This window comes from Dipodomys merriami, unplaced genomic scaffold, assembly GCF_024711535.1.
Source record: "Dipodomys merriami isolate MVZ:Mamm:240054 unplaced genomic scaffold, mDipMer1.0.p SCAF_7, whole genome shotgun sequence".
In the NCBI taxonomy this organism is placed as follows: Eukaryota; Metazoa; Chordata; class Mammalia; order Rodentia; family Heteromyidae; genus Dipodomys; species Dipodomys merriami.
The window spans coordinates 60,839,796-60,865,699 of record NW_027206290.1 but is presented as its reverse complement, the minus strand read 5'-3'; the positions used below and the strand labels follow the sequence as shown (position 1 = coordinate 60,865,699).

The following is a 25,904-nucleotide window of genomic DNA, read 5'->3' as shown; positions in this document are numbered from 1 at the left end:
AGATATTATTGTATTATTAACCTATTAAAAGAAACAAAAGCTGTTTGAAGAGAGGAAAGAAATAGGGAGAAATAGCCTGATGAAGAGCCCAGGTAAAGAAAGTACTAAGGACATCTTCTAAGAACAAATGCAAAAATCCAAAAAACCCCAAAGGGCAAAATACTTAGGTATTATATATGACACATAGATTTAAAATTCATACACAATTATTAATCTGTATAGATATGTATAAACAAGTCTTAAAATTGAGTAATAATGGTTTATACACAACAACATATGATGTCAGAAAATAATGATAAAATTAAGGAAATAAAGAAAAACTTAAAGTAGTGTTCCATTATAAAGGTAATAAATACTGAAAATTATCTTTCAAGTTTGGGGAATATAGTGACCAGGACAATAGTAAAAATACTTCTTGATTTTTTTTAAGAGCTAATCTTTCCACCCTCACCCCTATGTTGGTCATGGGGCTTGAACTCAGGGTGTGGGTGCTGTCCCTGAGCTCTTTTGTTCAAGGCTAGCTAGCACTATCACTTTGAGACACAGTGACACTTGTGGTTTTCTGGTAGTTAATTGGAGATGAGTTTTATGTCCTTTCCTGCCTGGTCTGGTTTTGAACTACTCAGCCTCTGGAATAGCTATGATTACAGGCCTGAGCCACCAGGGCCTGGCAATACATGTTTTGTTTGTTTGTGCCAGTCCTGGGGCTTGAACTCAGGATATGGGCGCTATCTTTGAGTTTCTTTTGCTCAATGCTAGTGCTCTCCTACTTGAGCCACAGAGCCACTTTAGATAATCTCTTCTTTAAGAAAGAATAGATGCTAGTATCTGATAATTTAGATGAAGAGAATGAGAATGAACTTGAATGACAAGGGAGAATATAATATAATTTCTCAAATTACCAAGAGAGAAAAGAGTAGCTAGGGAAAAGTATAACAGGAAAAGGGGGGATACAATAATATACTTAATAGTAACTCTAAAATCAAACTAATACATCAGCTATAGCAGTCATTGTATAAAATGTAAAAGAAAATGATTCTGCTATAAAAATTCAAGAAATAACATATTTCTCTATAAAACAAAACCTAGCTAGATGCCATAATGTGGAATATTTTCAATAATTTAGAAAAAACACAAGTATAAGTGGAATAAATAAAAAGCTAGTATGAAAATTGGCACAAAATAAATGCAAATTGCAAAAGTACCATCAAGCAAATGTAATTTAAGGGCAAAGTAAAAAATTTAAGGATAAGCTGAATGTCATGCACTGATTCAGGTCACAAGTATGGTTGGAGCAATCACAATTATTATGTGTTAATCACCACAGAAGCTCCAAATTTAAAGCCAGGGTCTTCTTACAAAATAAAGAATACTAGCTGGGCACCTGTGGTTGACACCTTCATTCCTAGCTACTCAGAAAGCTGAGACCTGAGAATTGTGGTTCAAAGCAAGGCTGGGCAGGAAAGTCTGTGAGTCTCATCTCCAATGAATCATCAAAAACCTTGGAGTGGCTCTGTGGATCAAGTGGCAGAGAACCTGCCATAAGTAAAAAGGCTCAGACAATGCATCCATAACCTCCAAAACTGGCACAGAAAGAAGGAAGGAAGAAAAGAAGGAAGGAAGGAAGGGAGGGAGGGAGGGAGGGAGGGAGAGAGGGAGGGAGGGAGGGAGTAAAGGATGGAGGAAGCAAGAAGCAAGGAAGGAAGGAAGGGAAGATGCTAAAAATAATTATGACAGAGCCACTAATATACTTTTCTCAGAACTAAAAGGCATAGCTCAAAAAAAAGAGAGACTAAAAATTAATAAATGAGTTGGCATATATAATATCTTTTGGATGATTTTTTTCCCAAATATTCTTGGAACCTTTGTTTCCTTGTGAAGGGTTAAAGTCTTGAGACAATGACCACTTGTTGCTTGTTTCTAGCAGAGCAACATGTGGTGGTAATCCAAACACCTGGTTGGTTGTGTGCCTTTATAAGCCTTGTAAATGTTTAGCTTGGGGCTCTCCTCCTAGGCTCCACTGTGTCAGAGGACGAGGCCCAAGCTGCAGCCCGTTTAAATAAAACCTTAAAACAGCTGTGGAGGCTGACTCTTGGTGGTCTTCTTGGTGGAGGTCCTGTGACCTGGGCACAACATATTAGTGGGGGCTCATCCGGGATCCCCCCAAAGACCTCCAAGACCTCAGACTCCAAAGGTAAAACAGCGCTGTCTTTGTTAATTTGTCTTGTCCTGTTGTTTGTCTGTTTTACTTTCATTTTCCTTTGTGAGGATGCCCACTCTGATTCATATTGTGTAAAGGGTGTCAAAGCAGACGAGCTTGCAGGACAACCCTGGAGGAACTGGTAGACGTTCCAGATCCTCTTGTGAGGGGGGTTCCTTGGAACCCCGCCGTGTGAATTGTGGGGCAGGGGTTGGGTTTGGTGTTGGGCCGGAACTGACCAAGAGGGCCTCCTAACCGAGGCCCAACTTGCCCACTATGGGTCTGCTCCTTCTGCTGTGGGACATGGGTGTGGAACCCCACCGTGACAGGAGTCACCAGACCAATTCGGGAGATCTCCACTTCATAAGCTTTATTTTCATAACTGTCAGGCCTGCGTGTGTTTTGTTTGTACTGTTTATTGTTTTTTGTACTGCATGACTGACAGGACTGGTAACCACGGGCACCACTCCATCTAGCCCCCTAGACTTACAAAAAGAAACTAAGAAAGAGGAAAAGAAATTCTACCCCCAGGTTTTTCAGGGAGATAACTTGGAAGAAGAAATGTTTCATCCCCCATACTCCCCTTCCCAGGTTCCTTTTTGCAGAACCTGAGAATGATCAAGAGGAGGAGGGAGCTACAGAACTCTTGGCACCTGGCCTTAAAGTTTCTGAGGCACCAGTCACTCGACAACGCCATGGGATCAACCCCCCTTCTAATGCAGCTGTTTATCCCTTATGCGCCATAGGTCCTGTGGATGCGGATGGTCAACAGCAACTCCAATACTGGCCATTTTCTCCCAGTGATCTATACAATTGGCGTACCCAAAATGCCCCCTTTTCTGAGAAACCCCAGGATTTAATTCGTTTGCTTGAAACTATTCTCTTTACTCATCAGCCCACTTGGGATGATTGTAGTCAGCTTTTACAGGTCCTTTTTACCACCAAAGAGAGAGACTGTATCCGAGAGGTGGCCCGGAAACATATCCCTGGCCCCACAGGAGCGTCCATCACGGATCCTGCCCTGATCGCTGCCTATTTTCCTGAGATTTGACCAACATGGGACTACAATCCGGTTGAAGGTAGGGAGCGACTCCTCGTCTATCGCCAGGCTCTGTTGGCAGGTGTCAAGGCGGCAGCTCACCAACCTACTAATATGGCCAAAGTTTATGATGTTAGACAGGGAAGTCTGGCAGCATATCTTGAGCTGCTCATGGAAGCTTTTAGTCAATATACCCCGTATGATCTTGAGACCCAGGAGTCGGCTCAGATGATTATGTTTGCCTCACCAGACATAAAGCAAAAGTTACAGGCTCTAGACAGACTTGGTGAAAAGTCTATTAGAGATCTAGTAGCTGCGGTGGAAAAGGTTTACAATAAGAAAGAGACAGAGGAGCAAAGACAGGAAAGAAAGGACAGAGAACATGAAATTGAGCATGAAAAGAGAGACCAGGCCAAGGAAAAGAGGCCAGACTTATTGGACTTGCTACTATTGCATGCCAAGCATAAGTGGTTCACAGATGGCAGCAGTATCATTTGAGATGGAAAAAGGTACGCAGGAGCAGAAGTCAACATAGACACTGAGATAGTGTGGGCAGAAGCACTCCCCCAGGGAACATCTGCACAAAGAGCAGAACTAGTGGCACTAACAAAAGCCCTACAAATGGGAAAAGGGAAGAGACAGTCAGTATGCTTTGCCATGGTGCGTATCCATGGAGCCATTTACCAAGAGAGGGGGCTGCTGACAGCTGAGGGAAAGGCTACTAAAAACAAACAAGAAATTTTAAGCCTCATCTGGGCCTTATGGGAACCAGCAAATATTGCCATTATGCACTGCCCTGGCCATCAAAAGGTAACTGATTCTATAACCAAAGGAAATAACTTGGCCAATCAGGCAGCTAAGGAGGCGGCCCTCAGCCCAGACCAGAAGTACTGACTCTAGTAGACCCAGGGCCACAAGCTTTGCCTCCTGAGCCTCGGTACACCCAAGAAGACTTGGAGTGGATAAAGAAAATTCCCATGGCCTATAAACCCCCGGACAGAGAAGGAAATAAAGACTGGTGGAAAACTGGTGAGGGGACACTCAGAAGTAAAAATTAGGCAAGGAAATCAACTCATTGAGGACATTGTTAAAAATTGTAAAGCTTGTCAGCTCACCAATGCCCCCAATCAACCAGTTACAAAAGGAGCTCGCCTCCATGGAGATAGGCCAGGTATGTATTGGGAAGTAGACTTCACAGAAATTAAAACTGGAAAATTTTTGCTAGGTTTTGTACACACCTTTTCCGGATGGGTTGAGCCTACCCAACAAAGCATGAGACCATGAACGTCGTGGCTAAGAAGATCCTGGAAGAAATCCTACCCAGGTATGGCTTCCCATCCACCATCGGGTCAAAAAATGGACAGGCCTTCGTCTCATTCATCTCAAAAGTAAGTCAGGGAATAGCTGTGGCACTGGGGACCAATTGGAAATTGCACTGTGCTTATAGAGCCCAGAGTTCAGGGCAGGTAGAAAGAATGAATCGGACTCTAAAAGAGACCTTAACTAAATTGGCTTTGGAGACTGGCACAGACTGGGTATCACTCCTTCTTTTTGCTCTGTTTAGACTAAGATGGACACCCTCCACTCATTATCCCTAGCCTTCAGACTGACTTGCCTGCTGATTTGAGTCATACTGAATTTCTGTGTAAGCTTGAGTATTTATAGCTGGTGCATAAGAGTATGTGACCACAGCTTAAAGCATTATGGTTCTGCTTCTATTCCTAGCCCCCATTCATTTAAACCAGGGGACTGGGTGCTTGTTTGAAGGCACAAGAGATCTCTGGAACCACGGTGGAAGGGACCTTACATGGTACTACTGGCTACACCTACTGCCCTTAAGGTGGATGGCATTGCTGCTTGGATCCACTGTTCTCATGCCAGACAGGCTGACCCCTTTGCCCTGGACGACCGTAGGGAAACATGGGAAGTCTCCAACCATCCTACCCAGCCACTCCCCGTACGCATCAAGAAAAGAAAAATGGACTGATTGTTATTGGTATTGTTGGTTCTGGCTAAGGTCAGAGAGGGACTAGAAGAACCCGTTCAAGATCGAGAGCTGTTGGAGTTTAGTTTGGGGCTGGAGCCACAAGACTGTGTCTCAGGACCATAAGTTAAGGGGGGGAATGAAGGTTAAAGTCTTGAGGCAGTGACCACTTGTTGCTTGTTTCTAGCAGAGCAACACGTGGTGGTAATCCAAACACCTGGTTTGGTTGTGTGCCTTTATAAGCCCTGCAAATCTTTAACTTGGGGCTCTCCTCCTACGCTCCACTGTGTCAGAGTGTAGGATGAGGCCTGAGCTGCAGCCCGTTTAAATAAAACCTTAAAACAGCTGTAGAGTCTGACTCTTGGTGGTCTTCTTGGTGGGGGTCCTGCGACCTGGGCACAACACTTGAAAGATTTCTCTTTAAAAATCATCATTTTATTTGTCCATGGAGGAAAGAAGGAAAAATATCTACATATATGTCAGTGGGACAGTTTTTTTAAATTAATAAAATTAGAAATTCATAAGTGGTGATGGAAAGATCTTCATCACTTGACAATTAAGAAATATGCTTCTGGATAAACTTTAATCAAAAAGGAAATTGAAAAAGAAATTAAAACCTGGCTTATAGCCAATGAAAATGAAGAGTTCAAAACAACATCAAAAGCAATATTCAGAGGAAAATCTATAACTTTAATTATTGAACAAGAAAGTGGATTGAAAGAATAATTTTTCATCTTAAAAACCAACAGATGAACAGCAAAATTAAATAATAGTAGAGGAAATTAAAAACCAGGTTTAAATGGTGAAAAAACCAGGAGAAATGTCTCTGAAAACATCAATAAAATAAATGAAAGATGGTTCTGATAAAGAAAAAGAACAACAATAAAAGTATATAGAAACAAGAAAGGAGAGGGAAAATTGAGACTAAAAGACCTAGACGGGATATAAAAGAGTAAAAGTATGATAGAAAAGTCATGTGAATGAGCTATGACAACAGATTAAAATAAGTTGGGATTTTTTTGAAAGTAGTGCTAACTTACTTAGTTTTCATTATTCATATCCTTATTTTATTTTCCTTTTTATATTCTTATTTGAATGAACCACTTTCTTTTCCATGCCCAACTTCCTTATACTCTATTGGCATATTTTCTTTAAACAAAGTCATTTCCATTTTACTTGCTTGAGTGTGGCTGAGACTATTTTTCATTTCATACATACTCTGTTCCAGTTCAGATTCAATAAGGGCTGCCCCAAGTTCTTGGGGCATCTCTCATAATCCTTATATATACCCTACATGGCACTTCTCTTGTTTTTATAATATTTTAAAACATTTTTGCATTCATTATAATATAATCTTTGGGGGAGAGGTATTTTCTTTCCTTTTTTTCTCTTTTTTCTTTTCTTTTCTTTTTTTTTTTTTTTTTTTTTTTGTCAGTTGTGGTGCCTGAACTTTGGGCCTGGGCGCTGTTCCTCAGCTCTTCAGCTAGTGCTAGTGCTCTGTTACTTGAGCCACAGCACCACCTCCAGCTTTTTCTGCTTATGTGGTGCTGAGAAATCAAACCAAGGGCCTCATGTATGCAAGGCAAGCACTCCACTACTGAGCCACCTTCTAAGCCCCTGTATTTTATATTTTTAAACAGGACTTTAATTTTTTTCAGATTATTAAGAAAATGTTTCTACAAAAGGCAATAGTTTTATATAAAAAACAAAGTGAATTGCTTTGACTAGCTATGCAAGGGGAAGTTTTCCACCAGTTTTTAATTATTAAAGTCATTTGGCATATTCAGAATAGAATTAATGTGAAGTTTTCCATAGCTGTGACAAATGCCTGAGAGAATAACACAAAGGCTGGAAAGATGTATTTGAACCTCAAATTTTAGTTCATCATGGTAGAATGGCTGGTGGAGCAGAACTGTTCAACTCATGGCAGCTAAGAAAAGAGGGAGGAAGAGGAGAGAATAAATGGAGGAAGAAAGGTGTGTGTGTGGGGAATATGCCTGAAATGCAGGCTTTGTTCTATCTGAAGTTCCAGTCTATTGAATGGATGGATATTCCCTTATCCAGGGGTGTGCTTTATTAATCATCTAGGTGCTTTTCAATCAAGGCAAGTGGATCATTAAGATCAGTCATCACAGGTAGTTTATTATCTTACCAGAAAGAGAGATTAGTCAGGATTCTCAACCCCAAATGCATAATAGTTTGCATAACTGGTAGAGGTTAAGACTCTAGCTCTGAGATACCTAATTTTCCCAAAGCTGTATGCTATCTTAGGCAGATCACATACTTTTCAGGTCAGTCTTTTTTTTATTTAATTTTATTGTAAAGATGCTATCAGAGGGGTTACAGTTATGTGAGTAAAGGAATGAGTACTTTTCATGTAGAGCATTGTTCCCCTGCCTTTGTTTTTCTACTACTATCCCTTCCCTCCCCTACTTCAGGTCAGTCTTAACAGGTTAAAACAGTTACATTTTCCAAATGGAAACAAATCAGATATAGTCAATACTAAAACTGCACTCTATTAATTAATAGTAACTTATAGAAAACTAGTAGCTTTTAGAAACACTTATTCACTTCATAATTCTGATCATGCAAGTCAGGTCTTACATTTCTAGAGAGTTTCTAGAGCAATTGAGCCACGTGGTCTCAAATCTTCCATCAGTCTAGCTGTCAGTGAGATAGTGGGGAAAAAATGACAAAGTGTGTGAAGCCCCTTGACACATGGACTTGAAACTGGGAGATTATCATATCTATCATTTTATTGGTTGAAGAAAGTCACAATGCTCATCCAGATGTAAGGGTTGAGGAAACAGACTTTATCCCTTGACAGGAGGTGTAGAAATGCATTGCCAAGTTATGTATGCAAGAAAAGGGAAAGTCATGGTCCCTTTGCAATTCCAACTACCTTATAATACCTCCTGAGGACACATGATTGGGCCTAGAATAACCATTCTCTTATGCCTGTTGCAGCATGCCCCTTGTCACAGTTAGTTTCCCTTTCTCCTACAATTGGAAGTCAGCCATAATCTTTGTGCTCCCAAATACAGTTTAAACTCATTGGCATATGTCAGGGTCTCCAACTATGATTCCACAAGCTCCTCAGTTAACTTTCCCCATAACTCCCCCACGGGGGAGAGAGGAAGGTTTGCTTTCCAATTATTTTCTCCCAATAAATCCTCACTGTTATAGTCTGTCTCAACTTCTCTCAATTACTGTGTCTTCAGTCATGGGTCATGTGCTAATTGGTAAAATATTGGTTTGTGTTTTGCTTATTTTGCCTTCCTCTTTCTGAAGCAAAATGACATATGAATATAAGAAGATCAGTTCAAAAAGTGAAACACAAAATAGGGAGAAAGGAAGTAAGAAATTAAAGTGAAAAAAGTACAGGGTGTTGTTTTTTCAATTTAGTTACCATTATGAGTATAAATTCTGTTTCATAACAGATCTCAGAGTTGTCTATTAAGGAGCAAGGGAATAAAGCATTTATACACATAAACATACCTTCCATATAACTGACTTATCATTGACTGAGGATTGCTCTAGGTAAAGAGAAGTTAATTTATTACATTTCTAGCCAATAAATGTAGGGAGAAAAGAAAACTATTAGACAAGGAAGGCAGATTCTGCTGGGGTTCATTCACACAGATGTGATAAGGTTGAAGGATGTGGCAATAGTTTCCTGGCTGTCACACGTGTCCTCTATATGTTGTATGGCAACTCCATCTTCCAAAACAATAGGAAACATTGAACTTAAAGTTCTATTACAGATGAAACTTCTCCTAAATATCCTCTTGGTGTCATACTCTCTGAAAAGTGAATCTTATCCTTTCAGCAAGTTTCTAGTTTTAATCTTTCACTGATTATAAATATTTCCTTTATTTTTTATTGTTCAGAAAGCTTTCCTTCTTAATACTGTGATGTGTCAGTCTCTTCTATTTGACTTCATCTATATTCTCTAGTGCCATGAATTTTCTCCTATTTTGATCTACATCTATAGAAAGATCATAGTTGACCCAAAGTAGAGGCTCAACAAATATTTTCATATATGAAGGTCATGTACTTCGAACAATTATGCACCTTTTCATTTTCATCTTTTACCTCACTGTAATATTTATTAAGGGTTGGAATGTGGCTTAGTGGTAGACTGCTTACCTAGAATTCATGAAGCCTTGGATTTGATTCCTCAGTACCACACAAACAGAAAAAGCCAGGAATGGCACTATAGATCAAGTGGTAGAGTGCTAGTCTTGAGCAAAAGAAGCTCAGGAACAGTGCCCAGGCCCTAAATCCGAGCCCAGGACTGGCAAAAAAATTGCTAAAATATTGGGGTTATGTACATAATGACAACAGAGAAATAAAATTATTGGCAAACAATAAAAATTTAAAATATCATAATACAACTTTTATGTTCATATGTGTGCTGTGAAGGGAGGCAAGGGATAATAAAAAATAGGAAGGAAAAAGAAAGGCAATTGTTTACTCTTAGAGCATATTGTGTAAAATTCCCAGTCATCTAAGCTTACCAAATAGGAAGTTGTAGACATAAACTTTCAGAAAAAGTATTTTAAGTTGCAGGAAATCAACTAATGATGACAAGTAGACAGTTGTACTTGTTAATTTTCAGGTAATGAGGGGCATAATTTTTTGTATCTATCATCATGTCATAATGAGACCCCTTATTTTGTATGATTGATATGTACTAATAAAAATGTTAATGTGTAAATTGTAAGGAAATGAGTTATTGAGTGAATTTTCACATGTGAACACATAGGTGCATTCAATACGTTGGTCCTGGGTAATACAGCACCACACTGCCTAACCCATTCTCTTGAGAGATTCTCACTTCTCCAAAAGAACCTATGGAAACCCCACTAAGGCTCTTTCTTTCATGGTCCAGAGTGTGACCCAGCATCATCCCTGCCTTGTGAAAGACCAGTCTCTTGGTTCCACTCTGTTCTTGCCTGTCAATATTAATTTTATTTTTTGATCTTGAATGTAGTCAACCTCTTTTCTAGCCATTACCTCTTGTTCTCTAACTTACTATGTGATCTTCTTTTCTCTGTAATCTCTTTGAGCATATCTAAAGAAATTCATTTGAAGAGACCGTCTGTGCCATGTGGTAAATATTCCATGAGAAGCCTTGACCTGCCTTTTGCATAGGATGTTTGGATCACCCTTTCCGGAAATAAGTGTCACTAATGCCTCTGTCTGCTTCAAACTGTGTCTTCTAGCCCAGGACAGTGTGTGGTACAGACCTGTTCTCAATTATTTTCCAACTCATATGGAATAAATCTCCGCCTCATTTGCATGTTGAAAGAGTTTTTATTTCTAGAATTTGAAATGGACAGTTCTGTTCTAACATTGAATTTACTGGAATGTGTTTAGTTGAGGTTATGGGTTAGGACTGTACAGTGGCTAATTAAGGGCATGCATAGTGAATTGAGTTTACAAAGCTTTCTACTAACGTTCTACAATGTCTACCCAAGGAACCATCCATCAGCTTTAACTACCTCTCTCCTCTCCATACACAGTGTGCATCATACTGTATAGTAGTTTCAGTGAACAGCTACCATGTTGTTGGCCAGTTCCTTTCATGAATCCATGATGTTTTTGGCTCCAGGCCAGCTCTCTGAAGCAAGGATGCAGCCATATATAGATACAATAAAGACAATATGTTCAATTGTTTGTCTTTTAAGTCTTTGCCTGGTGGCTGTGACAATGTCAAATAGCACATTTCTGGGGTCTGTCCTATTCTTCCTTTCCACTCCATTCCATTTCTTACTCATTCCCCTGGGATTCTCCAATTTATTTTCAGAAGGCCTTGAAGCCTGTTTTAAATTTGGCATTCTGTATTTATTTTTGGCATCTTTCCCTGAATTAGTCCAAATTACACATATTTAGCTACTATTATTTTATTGTCTGCTGCCCTGGGCTTCAGCAATCTCCACTATATCTAATTGCAGATATTTGGATTATCTGTTCTAACCTTTACCCTCAGCAGATTGCAAGGAGGGGGGAAATGGAAAGCAGCCTTGCTCTATTATGCTTTTCCAGATTTGGATACCTTTTTAATTAGTAAGACACTCAGACTCACATACTTTCATCACAAGTGAATGATCATTCCTGTGCCGGAAACAAGGGCAAATCACTAAATAAATTAATTTTATAGGCTAACATTACTCTAGAGAGATTATGAAATCGCCACTATGTGACCTTCAGTTACATTCATTTTACAACTCTAAATGATGCTCACTAAGGTACTGAAAAGTGAGCGGGAGAGTTTTGAAATTCTAGAAGCTTAATTCTGCACTGCGATTTCTACTTTTCTGTGTCAACATTTATATCTCTTGGAGTGTGGTTCCTCCTGCTCTACCGGCAAATCTAACAGTGGAGAGAGAAGAAACTGATTCAGTAACCAATTATAGTTGCATTCTACCGTCTAGAAGGGGTAGCAGAAAATCCAATTATAGTTACATTCTACCATCTAGAAGGGATAGCAGAAAATCATGCTGCTCATCTATGGATATGTTATTTCTTGAGTTGCGTACTAGAACCATCTTAGCTATATATTTTTGGTGAAGACCAAATATATAAATAAACCATATAGTGAGAGTATAAACCAATTCCCACCATAGAACAAGTGAAAGTTCATACATCGTATGGGCTTGGATGCTGCCTACTGGCCACAAAAGTATACTTAATTACATATTTCAATTGAATACATTGGCTCTCAAACTCAGTTTCAATGTGGCACATGTCCATATCCCCAGCTACACAGAATTCTATGAGTAGGAGATGTGTGGTCTAAGGCCAGTCCTGGGCAAAGATCCTATCTGAAAAATCATTAATACAAAAAAATGGAGAAGTAGCTTATGTGATAAAGCACCTACTATTTAGCCAGTATAAAGCCCTCAGTTTGATCCCCATTACCACCAAAGAAAAATCTGTTTCATGGCATGTGAGACATAACTCAGGTTTGTGAGCCTGAAGATTCTTTACTTTCAGATCAACTAACTCTGTGTTATCTCTCTTACATGTGGAATCCATTACACAAGTTACTGAAAATTAATTTTCCACTGATAAGCTTAGAGACATTTAAAATTTAAACGAGACCAATGTGTTAGTCTTCCACATGATAAAACTCTAAACCTGGGGACCTATATTTTTATCAAGTCTTCTCTAGTAATGGATGGAATATTGACAGAGTAGTTTAATTTTATTTCCCTTCTGTCTTCTCTGTCAAAATACTAGCCAATTCAACCCTCTACCTTCTTGCCACAGCATTTGGAGGTCTGGATTTTAAATCATTTTTTCAGCATATATTTGCATGATTGGGCAAGATCTTGCATGAATGGGAAGATCTTTGCCAACCATGGTTGTAAGGGCTGGGTGAAACTCTTCTTCACTGAGAGTGTTGGCAAAAGTTGACCAAAGTCATTATCAGCCTCAGCTTTGTTCCAGCTTTAGCATAAGGCTCAGAAATCTCACAGGTAACAATCAGCAGTGATTCTGGGAGCATCACACGAGTAGGAAAAATATCTTTTTTTCAGAATTTCTCAAAAACCATCACAGACACAACTCATGTACTTGTCTAATCTACTATTGCATAGCATTTTAACTATACCCCAGCCCCTTTTGTATTTTTTCTGAGATAGAGTCTAAATAACTCAAACTCATAATTCTCCTGTCTCTGCCACCTTTCAAGTATATACCACCAAACCAGATTGGTTACTCTCCTTCTGACCACAAACAGCAACAACTTACAAATGAAGTATTCTAATATTCCTTGAAAAAATGTTCCAAATTTAATGATTAAGCCATAATTCAGTGGCCTGAAATAGTTTCATAGTGTGAAAGAAGAAAAAAGCTGAAATGATGTGTTTATTATTAGCTAGAATGCAACAAGACATTTTTAATTGCATATTGGAAGGTATATGTGCAAGTGCATGTTTACCATGGCTATTAAACTTAATTCAGTGCTCACTGAACAGTTAAAATAAATGAAGAATCATTCTGCACTCATTTTCAGCCAAATGCTGGAAGACTAAAAGTCAACCATGATCTTTTGAACAGGTGCACATGGGAGTTTTCTGCCAAGGGGTTGGCTATACCAACAACAAAAATTCTGTTTCGTTTCCCTAACTCTAGCTAGAGGAACTGTGTTCAAACATGTGTTTACCTCAAAAGTGTGTGTGGGTTTGTTGGGGGCTGCTCTGGTGAGGTGGAAGGCTGAGTCACATGGACACACACCCACACTCATACACACACATAGAGTCAACTAGGGATAAGTCGAGTGCCACTTCACAAGACCCCGGGCCTACTCTCATATTTTTTGACATAGAAGAGAGCAGCACAAGAAAGAAAGGGGACATGGCTTCCCTTAATATACTTCTAATAGTACAGCAAACTCCTAGCCACAGGAGAAAGTTATCCTTACATACGACCTTTGTCAGTGATTTGTAGCTTCCTTCAGGGAACATCTATGAAAATAAAATACATATTTTTGTGGGATTTTTTTGTTTTTATGCACACAAATTTATGATAAAATGCAGGCACGAATGGCATACATCTCCTTGATGTCATGTCCAATTGCAAAAAGCTGAACTGAAGATTCAAATCTGAGTTTAACTCAGAAAACTGGGCACATGTCTTGGCTCTCCTGCATCTCAGTCTAGGGCTTGGCTTGACTACTTTAACAACTATCTCTGTCCCTGGAATGTGATGGTCTTAAATAGAGCCAGAATGAATGTCCTAGGTAAAGTGCTAAAAATAGTATCTGGGTTGTATGACTTGAAGACTGTCTCTACCACTTTAGAGAAGATCCATGTCCTTTATTCTCTGATTATTTTTGAAGTCAATATTGCCTTTTTCCCAGGCTAGCTTGGATGGCTTTCTTCACATTATACTTCTCACTGTAGGAATGATATACCTAGGATGGCAAACACATACTACTAAATCTAACCTTTGGTTGTGATAGTGTCATGTAAACATTTTGCCCAGTCTGGCATGAGACTGACATTTTCTCTTTCTTTATCCTGGGTAGCTAGTATATACAGAGGTGAGCCACTGGTACCCAGCCATTAATTTTCTTTAATTGAACAAAGTAATTATACATGTATCCAAATTAAACAGCACCCAACCAAGTAGTAAAATACTCATTATACACCCTGAGATTTCCATCTGACCCAAATGGAAATGTCTATGGAACACATCATTGGAGAATGGATATAGAGTCTACAGTTGGACAAATCTGGCATTACATGGTCTATTCCTTATGGCCTATGCTACCATGAGTAAGTAAGACCTATATCAAGTCTGAGCTTCAGTTCATCCTCTGTGAACATGGAACAATATTAAAAGGATTGATATAGTTCATATAAATTATTTGCCAAAGAGGAGAATTCCAATTATGATGTTAGAAGCAGGGTACCCAGTGGATCAAACTAATAGTCCTAATTACTCAGGAGGCTGAAATCCAGAAGACAGAGGTTTGAAGATATCCTAGACAAAGTCCTCAAGACTCTATAACCAAAATAACCAGCAAAATGGGAATGAAAAAGGAAGGAAGGAAGGAAAGAAAGAAGGAAGGAAGGAAGGAAGGAAGGAAGGAAGAAGGAAAGAAAGAGAGAGAGAAAGAGAAGGAAAAGAAAGGAAGGAAAGAAGGAAGGAAGGAAAGAAGGAAAGAAGGAAAGAAAGAAAGAAGGAAAGAAGGAAGAAACGGGAAAGAAAGAGGAAAGGAAGGAAGGGCTGGGAAGGTGGCTAAGTGGTAGAGTGCTTGCTTTGCATGCCTAAGGCCCTGGGTTCAATTCCTCAGCACCACATAAGCAAAAAAGAAAAAAGCCAGAAGTGGCACTGTGGCTCAAGTGGTAGAGTACTGGCCTTGAGCTGAAGAGCTGAGAGACAGTGCCCAGTCCCAGAGTTCAGGCTCCACGACCAGACCCCCCCCCCCCCAAAAGAGGGAAGCAAGGAAGGAAGGAAGGAAGGAAGGAAGGAAGGAAGGAAGGAAGGAACGAAGGAAGGAACGAAGGAAGGAACGAAGGAAGGGAGGGAGGGAGTGAGGGAAGGAAAGAAAGAAAGAAAGGAAGGGAGGGAAAGAAAGAAAGGAAGGGAGGAAGGAAGGAAGGAAGGAAAAAGAAGAGAAAGAATTGCATTGAAATCTTAAAAAATACAGTATCAATTATAGTGAACTATAGCAATGATGGTACCTCTCAATACAAGCCATATAAAGATAATCAGAGTAATCACTTAAAACTAATAGGCATTAACTCCTTATGCTAGAGAGCCAATGAACCAAGTTTTACAGTTTAGGAGGATATTCTGAACTACACTACAGAAATGTTACTAGGTTTCACCATTTAAGAATTCACCATTTATAAGCCCTTTTGTTCCAGGGGTTGGTGGCTGACTCCTGTAATCCTAGCTATTCAGGAGGCTGAGGTCTGAGAATCATAGTTCAAAGCCAGAGCAGACAGTAATTAACTACCAGAAAATTAATTACCAGAAGGCCAAGTGCAGCCATGGCTCAAGTGGTAGAGTGCTAGCCTTGAGCACAAAAGCATAAGAATAGAACTCAGATCCTGAGTCCAAGCCCCAGGACCAGCACACACACACACACACACACACACACACACACACACACACACACACACACACACACACACACACACACACACACACACACACACACACACACACACACACACACACACACTTACAAAAGCAAAGTTTACTCCATACTTGTTTTGAATGTTTTAGTATAAAAAAGAAAATAAAATGTTTACTACCTAAAGAAAAGTGGTATTATTATTAATAAGTCCACTGTATAGATCTGAAATTTCAGTTTAAATCTTAGGACTCAGGCCGTGATAACAGGTTTCAGTTTAAGTCCTGATCTCACGATCAGTATGTGTTATATAAACAATTTACTGTGACTTTCTAGACCTCAGTAACTTTTCCTCTAAGTCATAGTAAAAATGCCAGGTTCCTAAATTAATTAAATGATGAAATATATGTCATTTACTTTTGTTATTCCTGATACAACAAAAGCATTAAATATTAATTATGATACTAATTATAATTATTATTCTGATGACCTATATTGACTTATATATAGTGAGAAAATGGATGTAAGAGGAACAAGATACCATTTAATTTTAAACAGGAACTTTGATTTCCTATTCAGGTTACCAATTTAATGAGCCAATCTAAATCTCTATCAAAAAGTCCTGATTCCTTCAATACTTTAAAGCCTATTCTAGATATTTCTTTCTTACATCACTAATTTGGTCTGTAAACCCTGAGGGCTACACAACACCTTTTTTAATTTTTAACTTCATTTTGACTATTTGTATAAATAAACTCAGTTGTTCCCAAATATATTTCTAATACTTTTACTTCCTTTTAAGTCAATTTTAGGATTTTTTCCTGCTTTTTTTTTCTAATTTACTTGATTGTTGCTTTAGAGGTGATATGCGGTGATGTTATCTTCACGTATATCAGGCAATAAGTACATTTCCTTTCACTTAGTGTCATCTGTTCCCTCATTCTGTTCCATTCCCTCCCTGCCATCTCCACCCACCAGTTGCATAGTTCACTTTCATCAATGTCCAGTTTGCTCCATTGCTGCAATTTTCAAACTTTTTCCTCTGATTCTGTGCCTTCCCCCACCTTCCCATGAATGTGAATGTGAATGTGAACTCCTTTGTTTCCATATCCTTGGAGTTTCTTTCAGTATATGCCATATATATATATATATATATATATATATATATATATATATATATATATGAAAACGTGTTTGGGTAATACACTTTCCTCTTTTGGTCTCACAGTGTGTGAATCATATTCTAATCTGATTTGATATTATTTTGAAATGATATTATTGCCTAAGAATATTTTGAGGATTGAAAACATTATGATTATTAAATCTTGGATTTATCTCCATTTATTCAAGTCTTAGGTTTCCTACTTTTTATTTGAAAAATAGAGTATATTTCTTTTTTGTGTATGTTTTTTATTGTAAAAATGTTGTACAGAGGGGTTACAGTTACATGAGCAAGGTAATGAGTACATTTCGTATTGAGCATTGTTTCCTCCTCCTTTGTTTTCCCCCTACCATCCCTTCCCTCCCACCTCCACAACTATCCCCCGCCAAAGTTATAAAGTTTGTTTTCAACATAGTGTTTTGTACATCTCATTGTTACAATAGGTCAACCTGAACCCTTATTTAAGCATCTTGTTTTTTGCCTTCCCCTCCCGGAATTAGAGAAGTGTATATACAAGATGCAGGGCACCAACATCAAATACAATAAAAACAGGGGTTATACCATGGGGGGGAGCGGAGGGACATACAAAGCAACAAAAAATCATATAGTACATTATGAATATGTTAGAAACAATAGCAAGCAAAAAGATATTTGTGTCCCTATCTTAGGGTTCATTTCGCTTAACATCTATGTCTAGGTAGTTTCCATTTAAATAATATTTTGGATGAATTTTTTTCATTTAATGCCCTATTTTTTTCTGAGATTAAAGAAATGGATTTTTAAATTTAATTTTATTTTATTTGTGAACATACTGTGCAGAGGAGTTACAATTATGTGGGCAGGATAATGCGTACATTTCTTACCAAGCATTGCAGCCTCCTCCTTTGTTTACCCTTCACATCCCTTCCCAGCCTCCCCCCTCCCCCCCAATCCCAATCCTTCTCCTTCCCCCCCTTCCCCCCCCCCTGCACCGACGTTGTAAAGCTCATTTTCGACATGACAACTTGTATTTCTCATTGTTGCAACAGGTCCACCTGTATCCTTAAACAACTGGTTTTTCCCCATCTCCTCCACAAGTTATACTGACATCAAATATAGTGAAAGCAGGGGTTATACTGTGGGGGAGGGATATACAAAGCAACAAAGAGATAATCTTATAAATGCGTTAGAAACACATGCATGAAAGAAAAAAACATTAAAATACACATCTAAGGGTTCATTTTCCTGACATCACATTATCTGACCTTTTCCGCTTGACTCATACATATACTAGATATTACAAATAAGGGAAACCATGGGACCTATGTTTCTTTGGGCCTGGCTTACTTCACTTAATATTTTTTCCAAGTTTTTCCATTTCCTAACAAATGGGGCAATGTCATTCTTTCTGATGGAGGCATAGAATTCCATTGTGTATATATACCACATTTTCTTGATCCATTCATCTACTGAAGGTCATCTGGGTTGGTTCCATATCTTAGCTATAGTAAATAATGCTGCAATAAACATAGTTGTGCTGGTAGCTTTAGTGTGGTCTTGTTTGTAAATATTTGGGTAAATGCCCAAAAGTGGGATTTGCTGGGTCATAGGGGAGTTCTATGTGAAGTCTTTTGAGGAACCTCCATACTGCTTTCCAAAGTGGTTGAACAAGTTTACATTCCCACCAACAATGAAGTAAGGTTCCTTTCTGTCCACATCCCCTCCAGCATCTGTTGTTGTTAGAGTTCTTGATTTTTGCCATTCTAACTGGAGTGAAGTGATATCTCAATGTTGTTTTGATTTGCATTTCTTTTATGGCTAGGGATGTTGAACATTTCTTCATGTGTCTATTGGCCATCCTTCTTTCTTCTTCAGAGAAGTTTCTCTTTAAGTCTTTCGCCCACTTATTTATTGGGCAGTTGTTTCTTTGAGGATTTGTTGTTGGGGGGTTTAATTTTTTGAGTTCCAAGTATATTTTAGATATGAGACCCTTGTCCGTTGTATGGCTAGTAAAGATCTTCTCCTAATCCGTGGGCTTTCTATTGATCTTGCTAGCTATGTCATTTGCCCTGCAGAAGCTCTGCAACTTTATGCAATCCCATTTGTCCAACCTTTTAAAGAAATGGATTTTAACCAATTGATTTTGTACCCAAGAAAGTTACTAGTTCTTTGATAAATTTAATTCTTTATTCAGTAATATTCTCAGATCTTTGAAATGAGCAAACAAATGATCTACAACTCATAAAAATTGGATGCCTGTTTCATCAATGGTTTACCAACAATTCATGTTTGCTGTCTTGATTGTACTGATTAGAAAGACTTTTTACATATCCAGGCCAACATTTGTGATGGCTAGTTTTCTTGATATTCTTGTTATTGGCCATTCTAACTTGAGTGAGGTAAAATCTCAATGTTGTTTTGAATTGTATTTCCTTTATGGCTCCAGATGTTGAACATCTCTTCATGTGTTTATTGGACACTTACTTCATCTGAGAAATCTCTCTCTAAGTCTTGAGCCCATTTATTTATTCATTGCTGTTTCATTAAGGGTTTATTCTGGGGTTAATTTTTGAGTTCTAAGTATCTTTTGGATATTAGGTAAAAAATTTCACCCATTCTGTGGGCATTCTATTTAGTTTGTAACTATGTGTTTTCCATGCAGAAACTTTTAAGTTTGACGGAATTGCATTTCTTTGATTTGTTGTGGACAAAAGAGAACTCTGTTGGTGGGAATGTAAGCTTATTCCACCAGTCTGGAAAGCAGCATGGAAGTTCTTCAAAAACCTAAACCTAGAGCTTCTCTATGACCAAGCTATTTTCTTCTTGGGCACTTAAGCAATACACCACAAACAAGGCCACATTACAGCTACCAGCACCATGTTCACAGCAGCATTATTTACCTTAGCCAAGACATGGAATCCGACCAGCTACCCCTCAATGGACAAATGTATCAAGAAAATGTGGTATCTATACACAAAAGAATTCTACTCATCCTTCAGAAAAATGATATTGTACCACTTGTAAGGAAATGGAAAGACTTGGAAAAAATTATATTAAACAAAATGAGCTAGACCCAGAGAAATATAGGTTGCATGGATGGTTTCCTTCATGTAGCTAGAATGTGCATATAAAGTAAACACACTGGGTGGTAAATAAGGGGTCACAAATGAATTAATTGTAGTGTAATAGACTCTACAGGAAGCACAAATAGTATAAATCTTTAAAAAGATTAAATCAAAGTCTAACAAAATAAGTACCAGGAAAGGGGTACCTGAAAGAAGGTAAAGTAGGACCAAGGAGAGAGGGATAGAAGAAAGAAGGGGGAAGGAGGGAGGGTGCAAGCAAGAATTCATTGTATATATCACAGAATCACAGAAGTGAGAATTGAGAACACATAGAAAGGGCGAAGGTATGAGGTGATGACACAGATCAAGATACATTACACACATAAACTGCTTTGTAAAAGGCAAACAAAGATAAACACAAAACTTAAGGAAGGGGCAAGTTGGGAGGGGTGGGTGAGAACATTGAAAGGGTTGACATTGATCAGGATGCACTGTATTTGTAAACAGCTTTGATGAATAGCAACTCCTCTTAAATATAATAAAAAATATTTGAAACAAAAGGTCTTTTACAGAGGTAAATCATGGCAGAAACAAGAGGAAACAGTATCATTTTTCTGTTCCCTGATTCTGTAGTGGCAATCCATGCTTCTTATAGGAGGGATGATTGCCAATGTTTCTGGTTTGATAGGAATATTTCAAATTTGTTTTAAATGAAGTAGTCTTCGAAACCTAGCCTAAATGATTGCTTTAAAAAAAATTAAACTTATCAAAGAAGGTTGTAAATGTCAAAATATACTCATGGCTTTGTCCTTTTTACACTTTTACACTTTTTAATCTTACCTTACACAGGTAAGATTACATTAATCAGTGTTTTGATATGGAATTTTTTTCCATTCCTGGATTTAACACTACTTAGTCAATTTGCATTATCAATAGTTTTTTTGTCTAATTTGAAAAATAAGGTTTTAGACTCAAGGATGAAGGAGTATATGGGAGATTATTCCCTCTATTTTTATGCTGAGATTTTTCAACATGTACACAATATTATTGCTTCCAGCTTATTTTATGCATTGATCTATTCAGGGTTTTTACTTCTTTTGAGAGCATTTTGGTCATTTAAATTAACCAGTCATATTTCCCATTGAGATTCTCAAATTTATTATCCAAACTTTCTGATTATTATAATTTATTAACAAAACTGTATTGCTCTGTTATGATTTGAAAGTATTCTTACTACCTTTTCAATAAAATTATTTCTCATTATCAGTCTTGATTAAATTTTTCTACACAAAATGTCAATTTTTTTTTCCAGGACAACCTATTATGTATTCCTATTCTCTATTTTTTTTGCATTTTAACTCATTTTAAAGTTTCTGATTCTATCCTTACTATTTTTAATTCTACTTTCCTTAGGATTTTAAAAATAATTTTTAAATTGAATAACTTCTGCATTTGGCTTCATTTTAATATGCAATGAATGAAATAAATTGAATTTTCCTTGAGTATCTTTGAATATGCAATATTAAGTTCAATAGATATATTTTCTAAAGAGTTATAGAGTTTTTAACTTTCATTTTCCTTGATTTATAAAATTGCATAGGTTTTTAATGATCATTTTTGTGCCCATTTTTAAATTTTTACTTACATTCTGTTCAAGAATTCATCCTTTACTTTTTTACTTTTTGAAATGTACTAAGATCTTTTTCAAATATTTTCTTGTAAATAATTTGGTATATGTTTATGAAGAACATATATGCATATATATATACATATATTTAGCTTTAGAGTAAATGATCAATATCCATTAATTCAATTCCATCCATAAATTAATTTACATTCCCTTTATTCATATTTACTATTTTGTCTACTTGTCTGAGAAAAACTGATTAGTATATTAAAATCATTCAATTTTTAAATGTATTACTTGTATTTTTACTTTATTTTTAATCTATCATTAGAACACTATTTTCATTGGAAGCTATTCTTTTAATCAATATTATCAATAGTTTTAACAGATTCCACTTATCTAATTTTTTCTTTTTGTTCATACTAGGATTTGAACTCAGGACATTATACTTGCTGTACAGGCCTCCAACTTAGTATCCATGGCACTAGTCCTTTTTCACACTGGTTATTTTAATTTACGGTCTTGCTTTTTTCTCCAGTGCATACCTAGACTGATTTACATTTAGCATTTGTTTTATGTTGACCATCATACTTGGGATGACAATAGCATGCCACTATACCCAGTTTCTTCCACTGAGATAGAAGTCTTATAGACTTTTCTACCCAGGCTAGCTTGGGACCATGATTTTCCTGATCTTAGCCTCCTACATAGCTGAGACATATGATACTACACTCAGTTGTTGGTTGAGAAGTTGTCTTGTGTGCCTGAGCTACCTTTGAATTGTGATCCTTCTGATCTCAGTCTTCTAGGTAGCAAGGATTACAGGTATGAGCCACTAATATTCATCAGATTCCCCTTATCTTAATGAAATCCTTTCATGTTTTTTTATTCTCTATTGATGCTGCTTTTTGTGCTTGCTTTTATTTATGTTTTCTGATGTGTTTTTCTTTATTTTTTAAAGTTTTGGTCGGTTTTTATTCTTTCCTAAGATGTAGTTATTATCCCAAGCTTTTAAAGAGGAGACACTCGTTAGTCCAGAGTAAATAAAAGCAATCGATACAAGAACCTGTTAGAAATTCAATCTACAAAGGAACATTTATCAGAAGTTAAAGGCCAGATATCCCTGGTAAACTTAAAAATAAAACAATATCCCATGTCTCTTCTGAAATAGAATATTATGTTATTGTTTGTTATATCATATCACCAAAATTTTCTATTTCCATTTTGGCAGCTTTCCCATGAACTAACAGCATTAAGATGATCTGGTTAGCTCTGTTTGAAGTGGTCCTGGCTGGCAAAGACAGTGGATTTTGAGCTCTCCCTTCTGTTCTTTTGGCAGCTGAAAATTTCTGAGCTGTCAACTGTCTCCAGGGCCTGACTTCCTCCCCACGTAGGCCGAGAGGAAAAATACATTACTGAATTTGAGCTAGCCAGTGTCTAGACCAGCATTATTCTTTCCTGGCATTGCCTTCCTTTCTATCAAAGAGGTTTGGTACCTGGATCTAGAGAGAAAATTTGGAAGAAATTATATGAGATCGTCTGAGGAAAGATCAAACTCTAATCCTACTAGAAGTCTGATTGTAGTTGAATACTGAAATCTTTGTTTCTTTGTTATTTGTATGAAATGAGAATCATGAGATATACATCATAGAAACATTGGAAGTCTGAAAATTCTATCATATTTGTTGCCATGGCTTCCACTTCATCCTTCATAGATTGTTATTATTGATCATTCTTTATCTAAATTCCTAATGTTTTGTTCGTTATATTCTAATGATTTTCTTATTTTGATTGCAGAACTACTTTTTTCCATGTTTCTTCCTTCTTTCCTTTGAAATTTCATTTTTTTATTTTTTAAAGTAATCATTCACTGACAGAAAAGGACTGAGAAATTAGAAAAATCAAAAAGAAATGAAAAAAAGAAGCATTTATCTCAGCCACATACTCTCAGGTTCACTCAGTGTAACCAAAATAGCATTGCCATTAGTTAGGCCAACCTGGTTTCCTTATCAGATTAACCATTGTCCACATATATAGCCATTGGCTATCCTTTAATCCTAAAAAAAAAAAAAAAACTAAATAGACCCAGAGTTGTATTTGTAGCTGCTCTGAAGGCTAACTGCTTTGAGCGAGTTTCCTCACCTGAAAAGCCTGGTTATTAGTAATAAGTATTCCATAGAGTGATTTGAGTGTTAAGACAATAAAGAGGAACTTATTTTCTTCCAGGAAAGACTCAATAAATAACAGTACTTTTAAATTTTTTGTTAGTTTTGGGGCTTGAACTCTGGGCCTGGGAGCTGTCCCTCAGCTCTTCAGCTCAAGGTGAGTGCTCTACTGCTTGAGCTACAGCGCCACTTCCGGTTTTCTAGTGGTTTATTGGAGATAAGAGTCTCACAGACTTTTCTTCCCGGGCTGGCTTTGAACCTTGATCCTCAAAACTCAGCCTCCTGAGTAGCTATACTTACAAGCATGAGCCACCAGTGCCTGGCTTTCACTAAAGCTTTATAAATGAATTACTATTTTAAAAAAAAGTACAGCCTAGGTAAAACTGTCCTTGAGATCAAAAATCTAGAAGTAGAGCTGTGGCTCAAGTTGTAGATGACAGACCTGAGTTTAAATGCTAAGGGTTAATATCCAGGGCCTGAGTTCATGCCTCAGTACGAGGCGGGGAAAAGCTTTAATCCGGTTTAAGCAAACAATATATGTAAAAGGCTCTACAGAGAGTTTAGCCTACATTGGATGTTCAGTGAAAAACACTATTTCAATGGGCTGATGGGAGCAGTAATTGTAGAAATGTATGCTATTTTGTATACAGAATAGAATGTTATTTCTTTTATCTAGTGCTGGTAACAATTTCTCCCAGAAGGGCAGTAGCTCAAAGATAGAAGAGCTAACTGACTCAAAAGAGAACAAAGCATGAGACATCCACACAGCCATCTCCCCCTGTCCGTAATGAACACCTCGAATGACATACTCTCTTCTTTTCCTTCTTCATGGCTTTTAAGCCAGTTTTGCTCCTACAAGAAATACTTCTGAATAAGTCTTTACATCATCCCTAGAGTAGGAAAATAGAAATAGATTTTTTAGGATCAATATTTGCTGATTTTCATGAGGAATGTAGGAAAAAGGCTGCATTATGTGGGGGTAATGTGAGAAGGAGCCACAAGAAGGGAAGTTTTGTACATCAGACAAAGAAAACATTATCTACTCATAAACCTGTCCAGATTTGATGCTCAACCCCAATGCATACGTGTAAGTTCCATTGTGCATAGGAGATTTTTATAAAGATCTCATTCCAGAGAGAGAAGCAAACACTTTCTCATAGAACTTGCACACGTTTTTAGCCTTAGAAACTGGGAACCCAGAAGTGGCTGCTTTAGTTCTTGTACTCTCACATCTAGCTGAAGATCTTGGGTGTCTCCATGTAAAATTTATGTCAAGGAATAGAAAATAAAATACATATTTGGTTCAAGATCTCTAAAATGAAAGATGAAATTGTTATATGGGAACTCGATCCACCAATAGGGAGAAGCCTCATTTTGAGAGGTCTAGAATCTTTATTAGAAAACCAGCGACTGGTCTGGGAAGGTGGCTCAGTGGTAGAGCGCTTGCCTTGTGTGCATGAGGCCTTGGGTTTGATTCCTCAGCACTACATAAGCAGAAAAAGATGGAAGTGGTGCTGTGGCTCAAGTGGTAGAGCACTAGCGTTGAACTGAAGAGCTGAGGAACAGTACCCAGGCCCAGAGTTCAGGCCCCATTACCAACCAAAAAAAGGAGGGAGAGAGAGAGAGAGAGAGAGAGAGAGAGAGAGACAGAGACAGAGACAGAGACGACAGAGAGACAGAGAGAGGAAGGAAAGAAAGAAAGAAAGAAAGAAAGAAAGAAAGAAAGAAAGAAAGAAAGAAAGAAAGAAAGAAAGAAAGAAAGAAAGAAAAGAAAGAAAGCTGGTGACTGCAAGCAGACTAGTGTCCCAATGAACCTGCAGCCCTGAATGAAGTTATTATAAAGTGTATAAAGGCAAAAAAACACGGTAGATGCCACATGGTATGGGGACTAGCAAAGCGTGTTTTACTGAAGCACGCTATCTAGGGGGAACAATCAAGGAAAACTAAGGTCAAGTATTCTCTGAAGCAAAACTTTCCTGGAGCTAAACAACTAATGTCAAACCTGCAATTCAAAGAATATCACCTTTATAGTGCTTAACAAACCATAACACAGCTGCAGATCAAAGAAAGTTCTATATCACCT

The 25,904-nt window shown here is 37.7% G+C and overlaps 2 long non-coding RNA genes across 3 annotated transcripts in view; one reads left to right on the top strand and one right to left on the bottom strand.

Moving 5' to 3' along the window:
• LOC138817248 (uncharacterized) overlaps nt 1–25,904 on the bottom strand; it is a 46,450-nt gene that overhangs the window by 8,521 nt on the left and 12,025 nt on the right. The gene's annotated exons all lie outside the window — the stretch shown is intronic.
• LOC138817247 (uncharacterized) lies at nt 2,996–5,459 on the top strand. The gene is made up of 3 exons (XR_011368785.1): nt 2,996–3,279; nt 4,465–4,627; nt 4,965–5,459. It is a non-coding gene; the product is annotated as an uncharacterized lncRNA (long non-coding RNA).